At 40.7% G+C, this 25,305-nt stretch overlaps 1 protein-coding gene across 9 annotated transcripts in view; it reads right to left on the bottom strand.

Annotated features, from left to right (window-relative positions):
* Nucleotides 1–25,305, bottom strand: part of ZBTB20 (zinc finger and BTB domain containing 20) — a 546,378-nt gene that overhangs the window by 112,751 nt on the left and 408,322 nt on the right. The gene's annotated exons all lie outside the window — the stretch shown is intronic.

The following is a 25,305-nucleotide window of genomic DNA, read 5'->3' as shown; positions in this document are numbered from 1 at the left end:
ACAGATTATAAAAAGCCCTGCAAGCCCTTCTTCAGCCCTTCCTTTGCCTTCTCTTCTTCTCCACCAACATTGAAGCATGTGACCACCTTTTCTGTTCAGGACTCAGGCCATGTGGTCCTGTCCACCATTAAAACCATCTTTCCAAGCAGCCTCCATGTCTCCAGTGTCTTTTTCCCCACTTGGAGCCGAACCCAGAAGGACATTTCTTTCATCAATATCATGCAATGCATCAGCAATTCCTGATCACTTCCAAAATTTATTGCACAAAAGCAAGGGACTTTAACAGTCTGTCCTTCTCATCCCAGATACACAATAGACAGATTTTCCAGCAAGGAATCAACACTTTTGCTTCCTGAATAGAACATGCTGGATAACATGTACACTGGGGGAATGAACCCTCCTCTTTGGCTAGCAGGAACATAAGTTAAATCCTTCTTTGAATTCAAAGAGGAGCAGAAAAAAAAGCATGACTTGTCTGGACAAGCCCCAAAAGGGGTTTTGCCCAGTTTCACCTTTTTTTTTAAAAGCTTCGCTGTAAAAAGTGAAGAAGAGGCTATAGAATGTAGAATGGTCCCTTTTTATTCAATTTGTTGTTAACTGTAATGTATTAACTTTTAATACCCAAGGTTTTAATGATTTTATTGTTCTAATTGTTTTATATTGTTATTTTGTGATGTTGTTAGCTAACCAGAGTTGCTTGTAAGTGAGACAAGCGGCATACTGTATAAATTTAATCAATCAATCAATAAATAAACAAATACATTAAATAGTGGACAGAGGAAATGACCTTGAGGGACCAAGGAATGCCTACTGCCAAGACAATTGTCAAAAGAATTTGAGTCTGGGGCAGAACTATGACCTGACAAAAAGTCTCATGCAAGATCTTCACTAGTGTTCACAAAAAAAAGGGGCAGAGAGGGGGTGCATATTCAGACTTTCAAGATCTATACTAACAAAAACAATATTGGCCAACATATCTTTGGTTTCCTAGTCTGAACTATCTTGAAGAGCTGATATAATAAATTAAGAGATTGCTGGAAGATGTGAGTAGAAAAAGACCAAAAAATGTAAGGAGCCTGAACTGGGATACAAGAAACCTCTAGGAACAGTGAGATTCAACTCTGAAAACTGGAAAATAGTTATCCATGGTTACATGAAGGTAAAACTGTCTGGATTCATGGCAAACAGTGGTAAAGTGGTTTCTTTGGCACCTGGAAGTGAGAGAATGAGTTCTGAATTAACAAAGAAGTCTCCTGAACTCAAACTGACTTAAAACTGTCCATCTACCAGAAGAAAGGTGTATTCTGATAAATATTAAATTATAGGGATCACCAAGTTAGAATGAACCATGAATATTATATGAATTATTATCTGATCTGAGTTATTGCCTCCATTTGTTTCTGATAATAATTTCTAATGTTTCTAGGTTAATGTGCTTGTGAAAAACAAACTTACTTTAGTACTTTTGTTCCATTTTAATAGATAGGCCTAAATTGTAGATTATGGGAGATTGCTGATTAAACCACTGTTTACAAATTGTTTAATGTTTAGCCCTTATTTTACCCATCTGCATAACATAAAGCTTCTGATTACTTGAAATTAAAAAGAAGGTTGACCTATTTTAAACTATATTTTTGTATCTCTTTGTCTCCTCTTTAGGAGAAAGAGATTCTTTTTCCCTGGCAAAATGTCGCAAAATGCAAGGCTTGGGAGATGGTATTACAGAGTATTATTATTATTATTATTATTATTATTATTATTATTATTATTATTATTATTATTATTATTATTATTATTATTATTATTATTATTATTATATATACACAACAGTGTGAAATTAGAGCTGCCAGTTCTTTAGTTGGTGTTGGCCTTCATACTTATTGAGTTCTTCCCAGTAACCTAGGATATCATAATATATTGGCATAATATTTGTGGAGATATAAGCTGTTGACAGATGGAAATTTTTATTATCATGATTATTATTACCATTGATTATGAAGAGGCTGGAAAAGGAATGGAACGGAACATAAATGTAAACAATCAGAAGAGAAAAGTTGAGTCCTTTGGCAGTTTATCTCAAAAAACCTTGGAAGAAGCTTTTTGTATTAAACAGATTAATGAATTTATAATTGAAACTCAAATTCCAAGAGGTGCTCCTTCTCTCTTTCTCATTAAGGGGAAGAAATGAGGTCGGGACAGAGGTGGTATTCAGTAGGTTCTGACCAGTTCTGGAGAACCGGTAGTGGAAATTTTGAGTAGTTCGGAGAATTGGTAAATACCACCTCTAATTTGCCCCACCCCCATCTATTCTCTGCCTCTCAAATCCCATCTGATTGGGAGGAAATGGGGATTTTGCAGTAATCTTCCTCCGGAGTGGGGAGGGAATGGAGATTTTACAGTATCCTCCCCCTGCCACACCCACGAAGCCATGCCCACAGAACCGGTAATAAAAAAAAAATGAATCCCACCAGTGGGTCAGGACGTGTGCCTTCTACACAAATAAGTGGTGGTAAAAGAACTACCAAGTAGCAGAGCCAATGAGGAATATCGGGTGGGTGACCAGTGCCAGAGGTCAGGTGGGAGCTGAGGAGTAAGACCTATTTCTTCAGTCTGAATCTTCCTTCTGTGCCAGGATGCATAAATAAATAAATAAACTAATAAGCAGTCAGCATTACTGGGTAAGAAAGCAGTCCATAGAAGGCAACAGTTTAAAGATTTAAAGGGATCTGTTTTTTTAAAAAAAGAAAACAGTGTAAATATATTCCATTTTCTCAATCATCATCTCTGCCTCACTAAGCCCATATGAACCTGCATAGGAAAATGGGAAAAACTAGTTCAGTTCCAAAGTGATTATTATTAGTATTATTATTAATTTTTTTGCAAAGATAGAATTAAAAAAAGCATTAAAACAATCCTAATATATTTCTAAGACATGTTTACCTAGTTCCTCAGAAATATCTATGGGCAGACACTTTATGTAATTCCCTATGTTCATGTCTCAGAACAGATTTTAAAAATGCACATTTTAAGACTACGAACACTTTCTATTGCTTTATAGCTGACAGAATAATAGGTTTTGTCAAGGGACATTATGATCCACTACTGCTGGATAAATACATAAAACATGATGGCAAAGGTCTGGTGGGACTTGAATCAATTTTCTTCTGCCATCAAATAAATGTCACATTAGATGTAAAGCATGCTGCATTCTATGTGGTCCTCTGCTTCCATTCATACTCATTTTGGAAATTCTGTTTCAGATGAAAAGTTTGCATCCCATCTGCAACAGGTATTGACAAACTAGGAAAATATAATGAACAGAAGAAGGGCATAATTAGAGAAAGAGGAGCAAAGCTGTATCAGAAAAATCTCAGCATGAACTGACTTTTAATGGAATTAAGTTAAGCAATTCCACATATAATCAGAGAATCTAAAACATGGGTGTCAAATTTGGTGCATCACGTTGTCGTCATGTAATGTTTCACAAGGTTTTTCCCATTTGTGGAGCTGCGGTGGGCGTGCCTGCATGTGACGCATCCGGCCCACGGGCCGCCAGTTTGACATCCCTGATCTAGAGCTATGTGTATCTGTGAAACTTACAGCTAAGAATTTATCATTACAGTTGAGAAGGTTACTTGCTTTTCCTTTTTTTAATTTAGGAGTAAAGTCAGAAATGTAACACTTTAGCCTTGTGTATTTTTAATTCATTGTGTTTTGTAGTGGTGTGTATGCAATCTAGTTAGTTCATTTAATCAATAAACCCATTTTTAAAATGAGTTTTTGAAATATTGAAAATTTGCACTGAAAATATTAGTTATTACCATGAAGCCAATTCTAACATAAAGTATATATTTCTGAAAAGAGACATGGTTATTGTTTTTAGCATTAAAACCTATCATACTTTTGGAAAAGGGGACTAGATAAAATCTGAGTCTTTTAAAAAGGGACAAATAAAAAATAGATCTTCAGTTACATTTGGAAAACTTCTGTGAAGATAATCTACCACATGAAGTCTTATTATTAGGGTAATACATTTGGTTTTGGATTTTACCATCACTGATTGCAGGTAGGAACTCACATATTAATATTCTTTCTTTTTTTTAAAAAAAAACCATCAATAAGGAAAGGTCCATGTTCAGCTCTAGCCTGATTCAGTATTTTCTTTTCTCCTTCATTTGAATGTTTAAGCTAAGAGCTTCCTTCTGAGACTGAATTTTAGAGGGAAGAGCATTTATCTTTAGATTTCTTATGTTCAACTTTCTTTGGATTCCTTATGTTCTTCTTTCTTTATAGCATCCTACATGGCTTCTTAAAAGAAAAATCTAAATCACTTTTTTTTAAAAAAAATAGATGCACACATAATATTCCTTTGATATTCTATCCATGCTGACTGGAATATATAACTCAGGGAAAGATGAAACCTCAAGTTATATTACACAATATTATATCTATAGGTTCAAGTATATTTTGGATATGTTATTCATGCCTCAAATTCATATATCCCAAACCTTATCCAAGGTGTAGCATAAATGTAAAGAACACACACAAATACAACCTGTATGAAGAGAGAAAGAGAGAGAGAAAGGGAAATATATTTACCTGTGGATCACAAGATTATTTGGCTGTTCTTGGTTTACATACATACATACATACATACATACATACATACATACATACATACATACATACATAAACAGTGATGGCGAACCTATGGCATGCGTGCCACAGGTGGCACGTGGAGCCATTTGTCAGGGCACGCAAGACGCTGACCTGTCAGCTGGCCAGCGCGCATGCGTGCGCTGGTCAGCTGAGTTCACCCTTTTTTAAAGCCATTTTTCGCCCTCCCCACCCTCGAGGCTTTATAAGAGCCTGGGGAGGGTGAAAAGAGGCCCTCCGGAGGCTTCATGAGCTTCCCTGAAGCTCCAGAGCGCAAAAAACCGGCCCTACGGGCAAACCGGAAGTTCAGGAACGGACTTCCGGTTTGCTCAGAGGGTCATCTTGAAAGCTCCGAAGGCTTCAGGGAACATCTTGAAGGTCTCTGAAGCCTTCAGAGTGCTTAAAACGACCCTCCGAGCAAACAGGAAGTCACTTCCAGTTTGCTCGGAGGGTCATTTTGACTGCTTCAGAGGCTTCAGGGAAGCCTCGTGAAGGTCCCTGAAGCCTCTGGAGGGCTTCCGGGGGCGGGGGAGGCTGTTTTCGCCCTCCCCATGCTCCTATAAAGTCTCTGGCGCTGGGGGAGGGCGAAAAAAGCATGAAAAAATGGGGGGGTCGTGCCTGTAGTGCGCGCATGCACACTGGGGGGTCACGCATTGCATTATGGGTGAGGCACGCCTGTATGTGTGTATGTGTGTATGTATGTATATATAATATATATATATATATGTATGTATGTATGTATGTATGTATGTATGTATGTATTTGTGTTACAACTCCTGGTATGCCTTTATTTATTTATCAGTACAAATACAACATCATATATATATATATATATATATATATATATATATATATATATATATATATATATATATATATATATATATATATATATATATATATATATATATATATATATATATATATATAATTATATTCCTAATATTTTTGGATGTTCTACACTGGAAAAGTACAGAAAATGAAATGATAAATAATACAAAAACAAAGACATGGAAAGAACTGAGTACATTTACTCAGAAAAAAGAAAAAAATAAGATGGGTAAAAAAATGCTAGAACCAACAAATGGAAATTAGGTGGAAGCATATTTCAATTTAACAGTAGGCAAAAACTACCAATGGAACAAATTGCTTTACGATGGAGTATCTGTCTTGGGAAGTGATAGTCTCTTCCATCTGTCTAAGGACAAGATGTATAATAATTTGTACATAGAACAAGTGACAGGAATGCATGACCTTCAAGTATTTTTGCGCCTTGGTGATTCTATAATGTCTAGATACCATCAAAAGTAGGCAGTACACAATCCAATTATTGTAATTCATGATAAAATTTTATTCAAGCTAACAGAACATGGATTTCTCAATTAATTCATACATTTGTTTCAAAATGAATCTGGAAAGGACTTTTCCAATTGGTTAGTACGATTGAAAAATTGATTAATCTGTAAAATGATACAATTAACTTGGGCAACAGGTATGATTAAATTTAAGTATTTTATCTTAACTTTCTGAAGAGAAATTAAATGCTTAACTGAGTAGCTAGAGTAAAGGCATCGTGGACTGTTAATCTATACAATTGCTCAGTGTATATAATGCCTTTTCATAAAATCTGTAGCAATCCAGCTCAGGACTCTAAATTATAGATATAATTTGCATAAAACAGTTTTGTTAGCCCAGCTACAAGGCAAGCTAGGCACTAGGAATTCTCTGACTGAATGTAACAAGCACTAAGAAGATAAGTGAAAGTGTTAACATCAGGAATTAAGACCTGGCTAAGAATTAACAAAAGCACTGGAAAGTCATTATTTAGTGGTCTTAAAAGTTCTAACAATTCTTAGGCTTTTTTGTTTAATCTAAAGGAGCCATTATACATGCTTGTTACATATTCCAATACTTATATGAATGAATCCATCAATAACATTAACCTTATCAATCACACTGAGTGCTATGGCCTATTGTGTGAATGAGGGCTGTATTTAGTTACTTTTATCTTACCCTATCAAATAAAAGAATAAATCACATGGTGGAGCTTGTAACTTCATCCTCTATAAACTTTTCTATTCTCCTGCACAAAACAAATTTCTGCCTCAATGCAATTGTGTTCTGGTCTCCAGTTCAAACATACTCCTAGGAAATAGTCTATAAAACCTTGTTCAATTGATTCATTTTCTTCACAAGTGCTTGTTGTAAAATGTTAAATAATAAAATATCTCCTTATACGTTTACAATGGCAATTGACAACAATTGTATTACTTAATTGATTTATATTCATCCTGTTCTTTATACAGCTTGCAAAATTACACATCATAAGCTAAGAACCAAAATCCTGCTAAAATACGAGTAAATAAACTGTCACTGATATTCTTGATTATTTGAAGTTGAGGTGAACCAGAAGAATATACTGCATTAGGGTGGACACTATTCTCTTAGCTTACAATTTATTTTGTGGTGTCCTTGATACTTGATAACATCATCAGTGCTGGTGAAATTTAGGTTTGCTTCCTACTTATGTACAGTAGCTATATGTACACTATCCTGCCAGTATAGGTGGAAGTTTCATTTTCTCCTTGGTAGGTCCTTGATTAGGGTATTCTACTTGACTGATTAGTTGGCTGCTGGGTGTTAGGTGTTTGGTCTCTTCTCTTGGAAATAATTTATTTTCAAGCAACAAACACTGGACCTACACATTTCACTCTTGCTCCTTCTTTCATACATCCCAACTTCAGCATTATAAATCCTAAGACTTATTCTAATAGAGCCTGAGATTTTTTTCTATTTCGTAAAATAACATTGAACCCCAAAAATCAATTTCACAAATCTCTCTTAAACTCTGGACCCCAGGTTTTGTATGAAAATAGGAAAATGAATACTGATGTAGCATGGAAGTACCTCAATCAATCTCAATCAGAATAGAGCTGGAAGACACTTTGGAGGTCTTCTAGCCCAACTCCCTGACAAGCAGGAGACCCTACACCATTTCAGATAAACAGCTGTTCGGATTTTCATTCAAAATCTCCAGTGATGAAGCACCTACCATTTCTGAAGACAAGCTGTTCAATTTGTTAATTGTCCTCACTGTTGGGAAGTTTCTCCTTAATTCCAAATGGATTCTCTCTTTGATTAGTTTTCATCTATTATTTCTTGCCTTGCCTTCTGTTGCTTTGGAAAATAACTTGACCCCCTTTTCTTTGTGGCAGTCCCTCAAATACTGGAATATAGCTATCATATCCCCCCTTGTCCTTCTTTTCTCTAGACTGGCCACATCCAATTCCTGCAACATTCTTCAGGTTTTTGTCTCCAGGCCCTTAATCATCTTAGTTGCTCTTCTTTTTACTTTGTACCAAGTCTCAGCTTCTTTTTTGTAATATACTGACCAAACTGGATGCAGTATTCCATATAATAATAATAAGTTTGAATTTATTAGCCGCTCCCTTTCCAAGTAGGACTCGGGGCGGCGTACAATGGGGCATATAAAACACAAAAAATATATAAAAACACATAGGCGTACATACAGAACATACATACAGATACACAAACACGGACTCGAACTCGGAGGAGGTAGACAATTTACATCATATAGACAGTTAAAAAACCCGCATTAAGATACCCCAATTATAAAAACCCCATATAGAATTAAAATTTTAACGTTTAAAATACAATTTAAAACCAGTTAGGAGGAATAAGAATAATTACGATTGAGCCAGGCCAGATAATTGAAAGAGGTGGGTCTTCAGCTGTACACGGAAGGAGCGGAGATCGGAAGTAATCCTGATGTCACGGGGGAGGTCATTCCACAGGGCTGGGCCCACCACAGAGAAGGCTCTGCTCCTGGGTGTCGCCCCCCGGCACTGTTTGGCGGACGGCACCCGGAGAAGTCCCTCTCTGTGTGAGCGAATTGGTCGTAGGGATGTGTGAGGCAGGATGCGATCCTGCATATAACTAGGCCCTGTGCCATGGAGCGCTTTAAAGATCATAATCAAAACCTTGAAACGCACTCGGTAGACCACAGGAAGCCAGTGCAGCTCGCGCAGGAGAGGTGTTACAGGGGAGTATCTAGTCCTCCCCATAATCACCCGCGCGGCCGCGTTCTGGACCAACTGTAGTCTCCGAGTGCATCTCAAGGGAAGCCCCATGTAGAGAGCATTGCAGTAATCCAGGCGAGACGTCACTAGCGCATGGGTGACTGTGCGTAGGGCATCCCGGTCCAATAAGGGGCGCAATTGGCGCATCAGGCGAACCTGATGGAACGCCCCCCTTGCCACGGCTGTTACATGGTTATCCATGGACAGCCGGGCATCCAGGAGGACGCCCAAATTGCGCACCTGTTCCATGGGGGCTAGTTGGACGCCCCCGATGGCCAGAGATGGAAGCACCTGGTTGAACCGGGAGGCCGGAAGCCACAGCCACTCCGTCTTGGAAGGGTTGAGTTTTAGTCGGTTGCCATCCATCCAGACCCGTACGGCCTCCAGACACCGGGACATCATTTCGACGGCCTCATTGGGGTGGTTCGGAGTGGAAATGTATAGCTGAGTATCATCAGCATACAGATGATATCCCACTCCAAAACCACGGATGATCTCGCCCAGCGGTTTCATATATGTGTTGAACAGGAGAGGCGAGAGCACCGATCCCTGTGGCACTCCACATGTGAGTGGCCTCCGGGTCGAACTCTGCTCCCCTGTCAACACACGTTGCGTCCGACCAGAGAGGTAGGAGCCAAACCACCGTAAAACGGTGCCTCTGACTCCCAGCCCCTCTAGCCGGTGCAACAGGATACCATGGTCGATGGTATCGAACGCCGCCGAGAGATCTAATAGGACCAGGATAGAGGAACAACCCCTATCCCTGGCCCTCCAGAGATCATCAACCAATGCGACCAAGGCCGTCTCCGTGCTGTGACCGGGTCGGAAGCCGGACTGGCGCGGGTCTAGATAATCATTTTCCTCCAGGTGACGTGGGAACTGCTGTGCTACCACACTCTCTACAACCTTCGCCAAAAAAGGAAGGTTGGAGACTGGACGATAATTGACTAGGTCCGTTGGGTCCAGGGAAGGCTTCTTGAGCAGGGGCCTCACCACCGCCTCTTTCAAGGCGGCCGGTAGAGACCCCTCACCCAGCGAGGCGTTCACCAGGCCCAGGAGCCAGTCACGCGTGACCTCCCAGGATGCCAGTACAAGCCAGGAGGGACACGGGTCCAATAAACATGTGGTGGGTCGCAGACGTCCACGCAACCTGTCCAAATCCTCGATGGCAACCGAGTCAAACTCCTCCCAAAGCGGTCCCTCAAGACTCGCAACGGGCGTCTCTACTGAACCACTGAAAGGGGTCCATCCCATCCGGATTTGAGCGACTTTATCCTGTAGATAATTCCCAAACTCCTCTGCTCTACCCTGTAAAGGGGCTTCCCGTGGTCTCTCAAACAAGAGGGAACGGGTCACCCGAAACAGGGCGGCAGGGCGGTTATCTGCAGACGCAATAAGAGCAGCGCAATGTTGACGTTTGGCCGCTCTTAGTGCCACAAGGTACGTCTTCAAATATGCTCGTCCCTGTGCTCGGTCAAATTCGGAACGGGAGGATCTCCAACGACTCTCTAGGCGTCTCTTGTGGCGTTTCATCACCCTTAGCTCCTCGGTAAACCAAGGTGCCAGGGTGGTTCTTCGTCGCAGGAGAGGCCGCAAAGGCGCCACCCGGTCTAGGGCCCCGGTAGCCGCACTATTCCATGCGACTACCAGGTCCTCTACTCGGGGGCGGGTCAGGTCCACAGGAGGTGGCCCAAGTTCCGTCTGGAACCTATCCGGTTCCATCAGGCGCTTGGGGCGGAACCATCTAATACCTTCCAGTTCCGCCTCCTCGCGGCGGGGGGTAGCACCAGGGAAGTCCAGCCGGAGCAGTGAGTGATCCGACCATGACAGGGGAATAGTGTCTAGATCCCCTATTCCCAGATCACTCATCCACTGGCCAGAGACAAAGACAAGGTCCAGCGTGTGGCCTCCCTCGTGAGTAGGGCCCTGAATTAACTGGGTCAGGTCCATGGCTGTCATGGAAGCCATGAACTCCCGAACCCCCTCAGACGCTTCTCCCATCGACGGCAGATTAAAATCCCCCATCACTAAAAGTTTGGGGGTCTCAACCGCCACCGATGAGATCAGCTCGAGGAGTTCAGGCAGGGCCGCTGACGTATAGCGAGGAGCCAGGTATACTATCAGCAGGCCCAACTGCCTCCCTGGGCCCCATCTCACGACAAGGGACTCACACCCGGATGTCTGTGGCACAGTGAACTCTCTCGGCTCTAAGTCTTCCCGGATAATCACTGCTACCCCGCCGCCCCTTCCCTGGGCCCGAGGCTGGTGAAATGCTCGATAACCTGGTGGGCACATTTCCACGAGGGGAAGACCTCCCTCGTGGCCCAACCAGGTCTCGGTTATTCCTGCGAGGTCCGGCTCCCCCTCCAAAATTAGATCGTGGATGAGGGGGGCCTTATTGACAACGGACCTCGCGTTGCATAACAGCAGTCTCAGGCCTTGGGTCTGTAGATCCTGACCACCTAGTATGCAGGGGTTGGTACAAACGACCGGGAATGACCAAAAACCCCGGTCTCCCAACCGACTACGCGCTCTTGATCTGTCCTCGTACCTGCCCCTCCCCACGACCGTTGGTATCAAAGAGCCCTGCACAGGAATGCTATTCCAGGTGTGGTCTTACTAAGGATTTATAAAGTGATACTAATACGTCACTTGAATTTCATTCTATGCCGCCATTTATATAACCAAGGATTGTATTAGCTTTTTTGACTGCTGCCAAACATTGTCGGCTCATGTTTAAGTGCTGTGGTGGCACAGTGGTTAGAATGTAGTACTACAGGCCACTCACTGCTCACTCCAAGAGTTCAATTCTGAATGGCTCAAGGTTGACTCAGCCTTCCATCCTTCTGAGGTCGATAAAATGAGGCCCCAATTATTGGAGGCAACATGGCTGTGAAGCTCTGTATAAGTCTAAATGTTTATTGCTTATTGTCCAGTACACCAATGTCCCTCTCACAGTTACTGTTTTTGAGACAGGTTTTGCCTAACCTACACTTGTACCTTTGTTTTTTCCTGCCTAGGTATACAATCTTGCTTTTCTACACATTAAATTTCATCTTGTTGGGCCCATTGTTTAAGTCTGTCAGTATATTTTTGGATCCTGAGCTTGTCTTCTAGGGTGTTGGCTATTCTTGCTAGCTTCGTATCATCTAAAAATTGGATGAGTTCCCCTTCTATTCCTCATATAAGTCATTTATGAAGATATTGAAGAGTACTGGCCCTAAATGAAACCTTGTGGTACCCCACTGCTTTCTTCCCTCCTTCCATGTAGTTGTAGTACCATTAACAACTACAAGTTGAGTATGCTTTGTCAGCCAGTTACAAATCCATCTAGTGGTGGTGCTGGCTATTTCACATTTTTCTAATTTACCAAGATGTCGGTTGTGGTCTAATTTGTTAAATGCCTTTTTAAAGTCTAAATATACTATGTCCATAGCATTTTGCTAGTCTACTAGTTTAGTCACTTTGGCAAAGAATGAAATGAGATTGGTTTGTCATTATCTGTTTTTAACAAACCCATACTGGCTACTAGATATTATTATATTTTTTTCTAGATGTTCACAAATCTGTTTTTTCAAACTTTGCAATTACCTCTTGGTGGTTCTTGACATAAATATTTTCACGTTGTATTTTGTGCTTTAAAAATCTGCTTAATCATTGTGTCAATGTTTCAGGGTCGTACTGTGCTTGGAGTTGAAAGTGCTGTGAGGAACAAGGAAATCATATGAATAATATCACCTGCATCCTAAACAACTAAATATGAGTTTTCCCACTGAAGTTTTGGTTTTGATTCTCATCCTACCTCCAGTCTCTCACTTTGTGATAATTTTGCATGGACTGGCACGTTGTTTCTGGATCATAATGACTAGCTCACCTCTTGCCACTATCACAATACTATGATGAAATTCCTGCTCTTTATTCTCCTAGTAGGACAACAGCTGCTGGCAAATGTCAACTCTTGAAGCTTTCATCTCTGTCATCATCAGGTGAAAAATCCATCTTGCTTAAACTTTCTGATACTGAAGTACATAAATATTGTGACTAACACATTCCTTTGAAATGTTAAGGTTGACAGCAATTTTTCTGTGAATGATGCACCAATTATTCTTAATCAGTTCACCAACTTTTCTCCTGTGAAACTCATCAGTTGTTACCATAGGTTGTCCCTTTTGTTCCTGTCCGAACGAAGAAACTGTTTTAATTGGATCAAGGACTATTAATTCAAGCACCTTGTGTAAGGCCCAATGATAAATACTCAGGCTTCCATTTCATGAGCAATAGCAACACAACTTTCTTTCACAGCAGCTTTTCACAAATTCAAGTGAAAGAAGTGAAAGAGTTTCTAAAGAACATGTCAGAGCTTCAGTACTGTCATCTGTGAGTGATTTATAACTTTGGATGCATTACTTTTCATTCAACTATTGTAGATTAATCTGATCTACAATAGGCATTATGCCAGAAAATTAAAAAAAAGTTTTGAAAACATTTGTATATGTCAAAAACTGTAGAAATTAGAGATATAAGAAAGGAGATCCATGGAAACAGAATATTGACTGTTCTATAGAGTAAAGGATCATGGAAATTATATTTCAATTTGCAAAATGAATAGAGCTTTTGTTGGACTGACAACCAAGAGGTATTATACTGTAGCTAAAATGTTTTTATATTACAATAGGTGCATACAAATACTGTAGGTATATTACAGAAGCAGAAAATATCACTCCATGAAATTGGGCTTTGAATCATCCTAGTCAAGCAAATGACACAGTAGAGAAAAGAACACATAAATTTCCCTCTCTTGTCCCCACCCAAGCCCCAAGTATGCAAAAAAAAAAAAAAAAAAAAAGGAATCTTCCACTGGCAGATCAGCTATAACCTATTTGAATTCCACATATCATCCTACAAATTATAATGGAAGTAACCTAGAAATGCCTAGAACGGAAATGGCCCTTTGCTGTACTGAATATGACGTATTCTTGTTTTAATCAACAATTACCTTCTTTTTAAAAAGTGTTTTTTTATAATGGTCATTTATTTGTAAAACAAAACAAACCAGAAATTCAAGTTTTTGATGTTAAAAACAAGCTCAAAGCAGGTTTTATTTAAAACTGTGACACCAGCACAGCTTTTTAAAAAATAAATATTAAACCCATGTTTCTTATAGACGTATCTGTTAGATAGTAGCTACAGTTATAATGGGTTCCACCAAGGTCCTCCGTTCCAGCGGGAACAGAGGTTTAATCTCATTGATCGAAGGGTCTGACAGCTCCCTATAAAAGGGCTGCTGTCAGACTCAACCTTCGCTGGATTGTACATAGTTGTTCTGTTACAATAAAGAGCTGTTGTTGCCTTAGCCTGAGTGTGCCTTTCCATTACCCGATCTAACACTGGCGACGAAGGTGGGATTGGAAGGCAACTAGGTGAACCAAAAAGAGCATAGCAATCCAGCAAGTAAATCCAGGCCGGAGCTCAGTGCGGCTTCGAGCAGCCATTTTTGAGTGGCAAACTCAAAATGCCCTCAGAACACAAAATGGCCATGCACGCCCCATCAACTCCATACGACCCAGTCACCGAGCACTGTATATATGCTGAGCACTCGTATATGCTGAGATTCGACTGCTTCCTCGAAGCCAACAACTTCATGGGCCTTTCTGAAGGCCGCAAGAAGAACATGTTCCTTGATTACTGTGGACGGGAAGTGTGAAACAGCCAAAGACCTCTCTGAGCCAACATCTCTACAATCGGTTGCTTGGTCAGTGCTCCAATAGACGCTGAGGACACACTATGCTCCCAAGCCGTCTAAGCACATCCGCCGGCACAAATTAAATATTCATAATCAAAAGGAAGGCGAGTCGATCAATGAGTATGTTATGGCGCTACAGAAGGCCGCAGCGTACTGTGAGTTCCGAGACCTAGATGAACTTATACTAGACCGCATCATATGTGGTGTGCGGGACATTAATTTACAGAGGAGGTTACTCGCCAAATCTAATCTCCTTGCCTTGGACGAAGCCAGGGCATCTGAATCGGCTGTTAAGTCTACAGAAACCCTGCAGCGGCAAAGCACTCCACAAGACGTGCGGAAATCACACACGTACATCACGAGGCTGCAGAGGCCGAGAGCTCAGAAGGCGAAGAAGATGACAGCTGCCGCATGCGCAGTAGCTGCACCAAGCCGGCGCGCAAATTTGAACCACGTTTCCTGCCTTGCGTAAGCTACGGAGGAAACCATGCCAGATCGTCTTGCCGTTTCTGCGATGCTATCTGCCAGCACTGCGAGTAAAAGGGGAACATCGCAAGGTGTGCAGAAGCGAGCACCCCACGACGACCTGGCAGCCCAGAAGCCGACCAAACCGCCAGCTGTAGCCCAACCAATGGGCATGGCAGCCACCACCATGATGCTCAGAGGGCAACACCAGAGTCACCTATCATACCTCAATCAGCCAAGTCCGCACTAGGCAGCCAAAAAAGCTGAAGGTCACAGTCCTCATCAAGGGCTCTCCATGCGAGATGGAGATTGACACGGGGTCATCACTGACTATTATGCCATGGTCTACACTCAAGCGGGCTATCCCTAGCCTGAAGAAGCAGCATCTATGCGCCCCTGACATCCGCCTTCGTGATTACTAGGGGAACCGAGTCCCTATCGTGGGCCAGGGAACCTTCTGGGTGCAATTCAAAAACTACAGCGGCCAGCTACCAGTGACGGTGGTCAGCGGTGACCTGCAGAGCCTCCTGGGGCTTGACTGTACGAAGTCCTGGGCCTAGAAGTGACCGGTATCAACGCCTTGAAAAATGAGAGCGCCGAAGCAATTTTTAAGGAGTTCGAGGACGTCTTCAACACCGGTCTGGGTAAGTATGTGGGGACTCCAATCTCTTTTAATTTGGACCCCAACATAGCCCCCATAAGTCTGAGCCCTTACATTGTCTCCTGGCGAAGAACACGAAGTGGTCCTGGGTCAGAGCCGAGGCAGCCTCATTTGCCATGGTAAAAAGACTTCTGTCAGCAGACACGTTCCTGGTGCAGTACAGCCAGACCCTGCCATTGGTGTCGACTTGTGACACTTCCCCATTTGGCATCGGAGCCGTCCTCAGCCACTGCATACCCAATGGAACCGAGAATCCCATAGCCTATTATTCAAGGACTGCTGCCGAGCGGAACTACAGCCAGCTGGACCGTGAGGCTTTGGCTGCAGTGGCTGGTGTAAAAATGTTCCATGAGTACCTCTACGGCCGTGATTTCGAACTAATTACGGACCACAAACCGCTACTGGGCTTGCTGGCTGGGGACCGACCTACTCCTGTGTCATTATTGCCGTGGATGACCAGATGGACTATTTTCCTAGCGGCCTACACCTATCGTCTCATCCACCGACCTGGCTCCACTTTGGGCATGCCGACGCCTTGAGTCGCTGCCTGCTGCCAGAACTTCTTGCACACCCTACCCCTGAGATGCTAGTCCTTCTCATTGACTACTTAGAGACTGGTCCTGTCTTGTCTAGTGATGTTGCCTGCCACTCTGCAAAAGACTCCACCATCTAACAAATTTTGAACTGGGTGTGGAGGAGGTGGCCCTGTTGGGGGGCCTGTTGGGTCTTATTTCAAAATGTACTATTGTAAGAGAGATGAACTGTCTGTTATTAATGGCTATTTGCTGTGGGGGGACCGGATCTTTGTTCCACCCAAACTGCAAGTTGCAGTATTAGAGGCTTTACACGTAGGGCATCCTGGAATTGTCAGGATGAAGTCTTTGGTCAGGAGTTACGTGTGGTGGCCTAACATGGACAGGGAGATTGAAGAATGGGTGGCTACCTGCACACCGTGCCAGGAGTCCAGACCAGCTCCCCAAGAAGCGCCTGCTAAGGAGTGAGTGTGACCTCAAGCACTGTGGTCTAGGGTGCACATTGATTTTTTAGGCCCAGTTCATGGCCAGACAGTTGTGGACGCCTACTCAAAATGGCTAGAGGTAGTCCTCATGACCTCCACCACGGCAGAGGCGGTCATCAAGGTACTATGGAGACTTTTCTCCACGCACAGCCTGCCCGATGTCCTGGTCTCTGACAATGGGCCTCAATTCATGGCCATGCAATTCGAGACTTTCTTAGCAGCACAGGAAATCAGATATGCCCTGGTCTCGCCATTCCATCAAGCCTCCAATGGTCAGGCGGAGAGAATGGTGAGATTTGCAAAAGAGGTCCTATCTAGGATGGGCCGGCAGATTGGCAAACATGGGTTGACCATTATGTTCTAATTCAACACATCACGCGAAGTGCCACTACAGGGAGAAGCCCGTCCGAGCTTCTCATGGGTTGCCAGCTACACCCAAACTATTCTGCTGCATTGCCCCCAGACTACACAAGCAAAATTCAGAATTTTAGTGTAGGAGATTCAGTTTATGCCCACAACTATGCCGGGGGAACTCTGTGGATTCCTGCCACAGTGATAGGCATCACCGGACCTCGCTCTTATCTCGTAGAGCTCGAGTACAGTCGGAATTGGAGAAGGCACGTTGACCAACTCCGTGGCCACCTCTCCACTCTTAGGCAGCCAGAGGTAACTCCTGCATGAGTTAGCCAAAGCCCTACCCAAAAAGGAGCACGAAGTCACTCCTTCCACAGCCAACTCAAACCCGAAGACACCGGGATATTTAGCTACTTGTATTGAATGCCCGTAGCGAGCTCCGAATGAACCGGCTCTAGAAGCTCCAGCCATGGCCTGTGAAAGGTTCCAGGAGCTTCCATCAAGCGAAGCTGCAGAGCAAACAGGCCTGTCCGACATGTCCGAAGAACACTCTCCGACTGAACTGCGAAGGTCTGGTGGAGCTACCAAAAAGCCCATCTACCTGCATGACTACGTTACCAGTAGGATGATTCCATCTAAAAGGGGAGGGGTGCTAGATACTAGCTACAGTTATAATGGTTTCCACCAAGGTCCTCTGTTCTGGTGGGAACAGAGGTTTAATTTCATTGATCGAAGGGTCTGACAGCTCCCTATAAAAGGGCTGCTGTCAGACTCACTCTTCGCTGGATTGTACATACTTGTTCTGTTACAATAAAGAGCTGTTGTTGCCTTTCCATTACCCGATCTAACAGTATCTCATTCAGTATATGCTTTAAGATGCTTATAACATTATTACAGAGGTCATTGGAGAACACAAATGCTAAATACATACCAGGCAGAAAATATTTCAAATTTGGAAAAGGAGGACCTTAGTTTTGTTCATTTGGGGAAAGGTCCATTCACAACTGCCTACATTTATTAACAGGTATATAAAACCCAGCCAATGACTCAACAACTTTAACTATGATATATTAGACTAAATGTACTATGATATATTATATGATATGAATTGTTTTCTTTAAACAATACTGACAACTCTGCTTTTCCTTTAAAATAATTAATTAGTCATGTAGTTTTGGCGAGATAACAGCAACAAATATAAAAACATTTGGGGAGAGGAAGGCAAGCAATAAAGCAGAATTATCTGGATTCCTTTCAGTCAAGATTCGGGCCTGGGTATAGGATGGAAACAGCATTAGTTGCTGTTTTGGATGAACTCTGGTGAGAATGTATCCGTTCTCTTGTGGTTTTTGATCATTATGGATGGATGGTATTAATCTGTTTCCCCTCCTTCTTCAAAGGCTGATTTCAGTCAGTGTGTTTGGGGAGGACAGCTGCCACCCTCAGGCCCTACTACATGATGTTGCCCAGATTTGGTATTCTCTCGCCTTCTATTTAACAACTACATGAGGCCACTGGATGAGCTCATCCATTGACATGCAGGAGGTATTAGCAATATGTTAACGATACCTGTATCGTATGCAATTGTACATATCTGCCTCAATCAATTAAGTGATGCTGTGAATGTCTTTATTTGGTGCCTGGAGCTCTGAAGGTCTGGATGAGGAACAACATAATGAACGCCGGCAAGACTGAGTGGCTTTGGGTTTGGGGTGGGGTGGGGTGCGCTTCTGATTCTAGGATTATGCCACTTTTGGTACTAGATGGGGTGGCATTGCCTCAGAGTAACCCTGTGAATAATCTGGGGTTACTTCTGGACTCATGATTCCTGCTCAGGTGGCAGTTGTGCTGGGAGGGCCTATGCACACCTTTGTGTTGTGCACCAATTACACTCATTCCTAGATTGGAGGGTTCTGCTCACTATCAGTCATGTTCTAATCACTTCCTGTTTGGTTTCTGTAAGTCACTCTACATGGAACTTCCCTTAAAAACATCTGGAAGCTTCAGCTAGTGCAAAATGCAGTGGCACGGGCAGCTATGTGTGTTTCTAGATGGGTAAACATCACATCTCTGCTTTGTATTCTGCATTGGTTGCCAGTTTGCTTCCAGGTCCAATTTAAGGGACTATTTTTAATCTTTGAAACCTTTCATGGCATAGGACTAAATTATCTGACAGACCACCTGTCCTTGATTACATCTGCCTGCCCCATCAAGTTGGCAGAAAAGGCATGCTGCAGGTCCTATCTGCCAAGGAACTACATCTGTTGTATGCCAGGAGATCAGCTTTGTTTGCCACAATGCCCATTTTGTGGAATCTTCTTCTTCCAGAAGCGAGATTAGCTCTGTCCCTCTGCAAGTTCCTCAAGACTTGGCTATATTATCAGGCCTGGAGGTTTCAGGGGACTGGGAGATTTATTTATTTAATTTATATGCCACTCTTCCTATAGTCAAGCAGCTCTGGGAAGTGTACAATGTTATAAAAGCAAAAGTAAAATAAAACACATTGAAATATTAAATATTAAAATCAACAGATATTACGTAAATTAGAAACCAGAATACAACACGGTGGGAGTGGGATCTTTTTCCTATTCCACTAGCCATCTCCACTGTCACAACCCCCATTGGATCCCAGGTCAATTAACAGAATCAGGTTTTGAAGGATCTTTCAAAAGACCGAGAAGGAGTTGAAGGCTTATGTCACCTTGGGCAGCACAAACTCCAGAGAGTGGGAGGCATGGCAGAAAAGACCCTTTTCCTAGATCCCACCAACCAGAATACTTTGACTGATAGGGTCTGCTACATGCCAGTACTTCCATTTTGTAATGGTCCCTTACTGTGGTTATTATCATCCTCCCCTGTTTTAAGTGTATTCACAATGCTTATTTTTTTAATTGTGACTGTTTTTATGTATTTTTAACAAAATGCTGTATGCTTCCCAGAGTAACTTTCATGTGAGATGGGTGACTATACAAATATCATAAATACACAAATATTCTCTAATGTGTGGCTCTACAGATGTGTCTGGATTTATTTTTTGAGGATGTAAAAGTCCATACACAGTCAAGGAACATTTGGGAAGGCTATACGAGATCAACCATCTATACAGTTTGGGTAAATTGTTATTCTATTGAAAACATATACAGTAACATAGCAGGTATATCAGTGATACATTTAATGGTATGGATTTAGTTTAACCAGTTAGAGAAGACTTACTGAAATCACTCAGAATTGTCAATATGTCAGTGATATCAGTGGATCTAAATTGACTAAAACTAGATCCAATTACTGTTTCTTCGTTCATTAAAGATGAATTTAACAAACAATTGAAGATAAAATTACCTAACTGTAAGTAAAATATTTAAGTGTAAAAAAGTAAACTTTTATATCAAAACTAAGCAAACTACAAAGATGCAAGGCCATAAAAGCTATCTCTATTTGTCCACAACAGCATGGGCTTCATTTTATCAAAAGAATGGGATTTGATCTATTAAATATTAGGATATACCTTAAGAAAATCTTACAGCACTGTTTCCCCCAGAGAGACATTTAACCTAATTACATTATATTAACATGGTAGATAACTTCAGGACATACAGCTATTGTATCAAAATTGAAATCCATGAAAATTGAACATCTTTCCAGTATTTCATGCTTTAAGAAGAAGAATATGACTCATATAATATGCTCCCCTTTGCTTTTATGTCATTCATTTTCAAAGTTAAAGGAATGTAAAATACTTTGTGAAACTAAAAGAAAACGATAAATGTTCATTTAAACTTCACAATTTTTTTTTGAAGTCTTTCATGATTAGAATGTAATTTACATATATGCTGTACAATAAAAATGACAGCCCTTAATAGTACAGTGTCTATGTCATTGGTGCTTAGGCATTTTACAATTATGTAATTATTGCTGCTTAAGGATTTTCCAGATATCAATCAATACTGGATGTGAGAATTAGAAATATAGACCATAATCTGTTTGGTAAGATGGAAAAGAAATATTTTAAAATCTACTACTTGATTCCGTTGCAATCTGGGCAGTGTACATCATGAAACAATTAAAATTAAATAATAAAAAATCACAAACATCCCATTTCTATTGTAGTCCAAGGCAGAAGGGAAGAACTAGGTGACACTTTTTCATCAATGGGACTTGAAGAATGTTGCACTCTGCTCAATTGTATAGGAAAGGCAGAAATTACAGAAGACTGAGAGACCCTCAAAGACCTAGGTCATATACAACAAAGAACTTTATAAGTAACATACATCACCTTGAATAATTGCGTCCAGCATTTTGCTAGTAACCTGTACAACTTCCATTCTGAAGCATGCTCATAACTGTCTCTGCTGCTATATTCTAAATCACCTGCATTGCTGAGATGCAGCCCTAAATAGGACAGAGTAAAATAGCTCAAATGTGACACATAATCCCCATTAGTTGTGTCTTGATGACTACGAGTGGATTGAAATTCCCAGCTTTGAAGTTCCACTGTCAACCTGGTGATGAAATCTAGCAACCCAAGTAGGGATGCTGCTGCTTAGCAGATAGGCCAGTACCACAACAATAAAGTCAACTGTTCTGTAGCGCTAAATTTCAGCTAGAGAAGCTCACGCCTGGCTAAATGCTTAACACAACCTCTAAAACCTATTTAGCTCTCCCCAAATATTGGACTGCAGATATATTTTGGAAATGTGACCTAACAATAAGCTTTTCAGAATTAGTTAATAGGTGAAAGTACAAATAAGCTTACTAAATTCAATATCCTCCCTTCCTCCCTCCCTCTCTTCTTTCTTCCCTTCCTATGTCACTCCTAAAATATCTTCTATTTCTTGATCTCTGTAAGCAAATTTATCAAGCATCAATAAGTGTATCTTATTTTACAGTATCTGATTAATATAATTTTTCATATTAATAAGAGAAAATATGAAAGATACTTGAATTGGGCTACGCTATTGACAACACAGTAATTAAATAACTGACAGTTTACTATACTTTAATAGAATACCAAAGCTGTCATTCCAAACAAACTCTTACCAGGGGAACAGTCCAAAATTATTATTAAGATTCCTGAAGACGATAAAAAATATCGTGTATTTGATGGGCACTACACTTTTCAGTCTTATCAAATTATTTCAAAACTTCATTTTTCTGTAACTTTCTTCCCTACCTATATGATAGAATAAATGACAGCCATCCTTGAAAAGTAGCTTGAGAAGGATGCTAAAATGATTTTTTTTATTTGTAGAAAGCAAATATTAATGAAATTAACTTAAGCTAAACGTTAACCTAAGCTAAAATTAAAATTTCATTTTGTCTACTTATTAACTGGTAACCATCAGCTCTAAAAAGTTTCACAACTAGCTTGGTATTGATAATACTGGAATAGTACAAATACATTGCATACAATTCTGCTCTTTTGATGTCATAAATGATTGTTTACTCTCTCTGTTTCTAGCACATTGTCTCTCCTGGTTTTTGCACAGTGTGTCCTGTTATGAAGCAATATTCACCTCGTTTTATAAATATTTCATTTGGGTTATGTTCTAGAAATGGCTAGTATAGTAAGTATGTAAAAAAAAGCTGAGGCTGTCCCTTACTATTTTTATTTTACTGTGCTGAAAAAAAGTTTTAAAAAGGAAAGCTCTTTTCTTTGCCATCCTACACTTCTACGGTAGGGATGCGGTGGCTCAGTGGCTAAGATGCTGAGCTTGTCGTTCAGACAGGTCAGCAGTTTGGTGGTCCGAATCCCTAGCGCCGCATAACAGAGTGAGCTCCCATTCACTGTCTCAGCTTCTGCCAACCTAGCAGTTCAAAAGCATGTAAAAATGCAAGTAGAAAAATAGAAACCACCTCTGGTGGGAAGGTAACAGTGTTCCGTGCACCTTCAGTGTTTAGTCATGCTGGCCACATGACCACAGAGATGTCTTCGGACAGCACTGGCTCTTCAGCTTTGAAACAGCACTGCCCCCTAGAGTCTGGAATGACTAGCACATATGTGTGAGGGGAACCTTTACCTTGCACTTCTTTTTTCCCCCTTTATCGTTTTCCTACTATATTTATTTTCATTTTATATTATGAAGTTTAATAAAAACATTAATAATAAAAGATCTCATTTGGAGTATAATTTTCAGAAGTTATATTCAATAAACAGGGAGGGAGGATGCTGTGTTGGAGGAATTCCAAGCCATTCTACCATGTTCTTAGTAACACCAAAGACTATGAACAATGTTCAGCTATTTACTGGCGAGGCAAGGAATAAAGGGAACCGCCCCAAAAAATAGTTAAGAAAAAAAAGATGGAATATAACTGGAGATCAGGAATATTTTTTTTAAAGAAGGAAGGGCATTCTTGGTGGCAGCCACTTGCCTTTAAAACAATCCATCCTCTTAATTCGGGATGGCCCACAACTGTTTACTTTTTAGGAAGCAGGCCAAAATCATCCTCTTTCAAAGGGCATTTTAGGATTGTTTAACAGAGACTGCTAAAGTATTTGGATGCTTTATTGATTTTTATGATGTTTTAATATATGCAAGTGGTAAGCAACCTTACGTTGTTTGAGTGGGTAATATAAAATTTTCCAGAAAATCAGAGATCATTATAAAGAGATTCCTTTTTTCTATTTTAAATGTGTCCAGACCCATCGAAAATTAATAATAATCCAAAGCCAGATATGTTATGCATTAACATTAAGTTTGGCCCCCCAATCTTACATTCAATTTGGATCTCCGGAGCAGAAACAGCCAGCATAAAGAGCACAGAATAAGCACATTGTGGCTGCATAAATTAATGATTAATCATACGTTGCAACTAGTAAGAAAATAAGAGAAAGAGGTACTAGAAGTCCACCTATGTCAATTTAAAGCAGAGTAATCAAAACTAATTGAGGTAGAAACCACAATTAGGATTTCCGCACCAAAGTCAACTTGAGACAAATGTGTATGTATGTTATATAAGCTATACATCTGGAACAAGACGAACTTGCTTCCAAATCATATTAAAATCAAAATTAGGAAGAACCTTTTTAAGGCAACTTGTTGATCTTGTATAAACAGAATGGGACAGTTAATGCCTGTCTATGCCCATCAGTAGCTCTGCTCTGTGGAAATTATCCATTTACTGCTGCTCAAAGGAAGCTGAAAAAAGAGATGCCAATTTTGAAATATAAAACCAAATCAAAACCAACATTAAATGATTTAGGAACAATAAACAACAACTTGGAAAGAAGATTTTTTTTTTTGGTATTACAATACCAGTAATATGAAAAGAAGATGAACTTGTGATATAACAACTACAGAATCAGATTTGAATAATGTTTCTCAATGTTAGCAAATGTAGGATGTGTGGATCCCAACTCCCAATACAGTTCAGGAAATTGAACTATGAGAATTAAAGTCCATAGGTAATAAAATTGTCAAGGTTGGAAAACACTGGATTTGAATATTTAGAGCCATATTCAGCTATGAAGGAAAACATCTGCAAAACAGACATCCTATTAATCCTGAAAACAGTCCCAACATTCATTATTTCTCTTTCAAAATTTCCAAATACATCTAATACTATATAAATCTTATTTTAATTAATATAATCATCCAAATAATTAAAAGAAATTGCATTCAGCTTCAGCAAATATACCTGTATACATGTAATTTTTCATCTAATTAACAAGGTAGAACTATTTTTAACTTCTTATTGAATGTTAGATACTTATTATGTATGTAATAGTATGGTGATGAACCAATATGTATTTATTTATCCCCAACATTGAACCCCAAAAGCTAGTTCGAAAGTAATAGAACTCTGATTGTAACAATGACTGCTATAGCTTTAAGAAAAACAAAGGAATGTAAAGTCCATCTTTAAATGGATGAAGGCACTGAACTGAAACATTCCTTGGCTATCTCCACCCACAAAAAAAGTCTAATTATGGTTTTCACAGAAATCAATGAAAGACAGATGCAATAAAAACAGTTCTGTATCTTCAAACTGAACTCCAATTAACATCCATCAGGGATTTCCAGCTGTCTAAAAAGAATCCTCAATCAGGAGAAAGTCTCTATGCAAAGCACCTTTGAGAAAAGCATCAAAGACCTAGACGGAATTCTTGCAGAAACATCACATTCTCTGCTTCTGCAGGAAGGAAGTTGGTGGGGGGGGGGAAGAGAGGACCCGATGAATAACGGTTGCTTCAAGAAAACACCAGAAGGAGTTGTTTTTCTTTACTCAGAAGTCAATTTCCTACATTTGATATAAGTATTTTGATTTAACATAGTGACACGATAGTTGTTAATTATAATTTACAACGGCA

The sequence above is a fragment of the Natrix helvetica genome, assembly GCF_964273705.1.
Source record: "Natrix helvetica genome assembly, chromosome: 4".
Taxonomy (NCBI): Eukaryota; Metazoa; Chordata; class Lepidosauria; order Squamata; family Natricidae; genus Natrix; species Natrix helvetica.
Note: the sequence above shows the minus strand (reverse complement) of the source record. Positions and strands in the feature narration are given on the sequence as shown.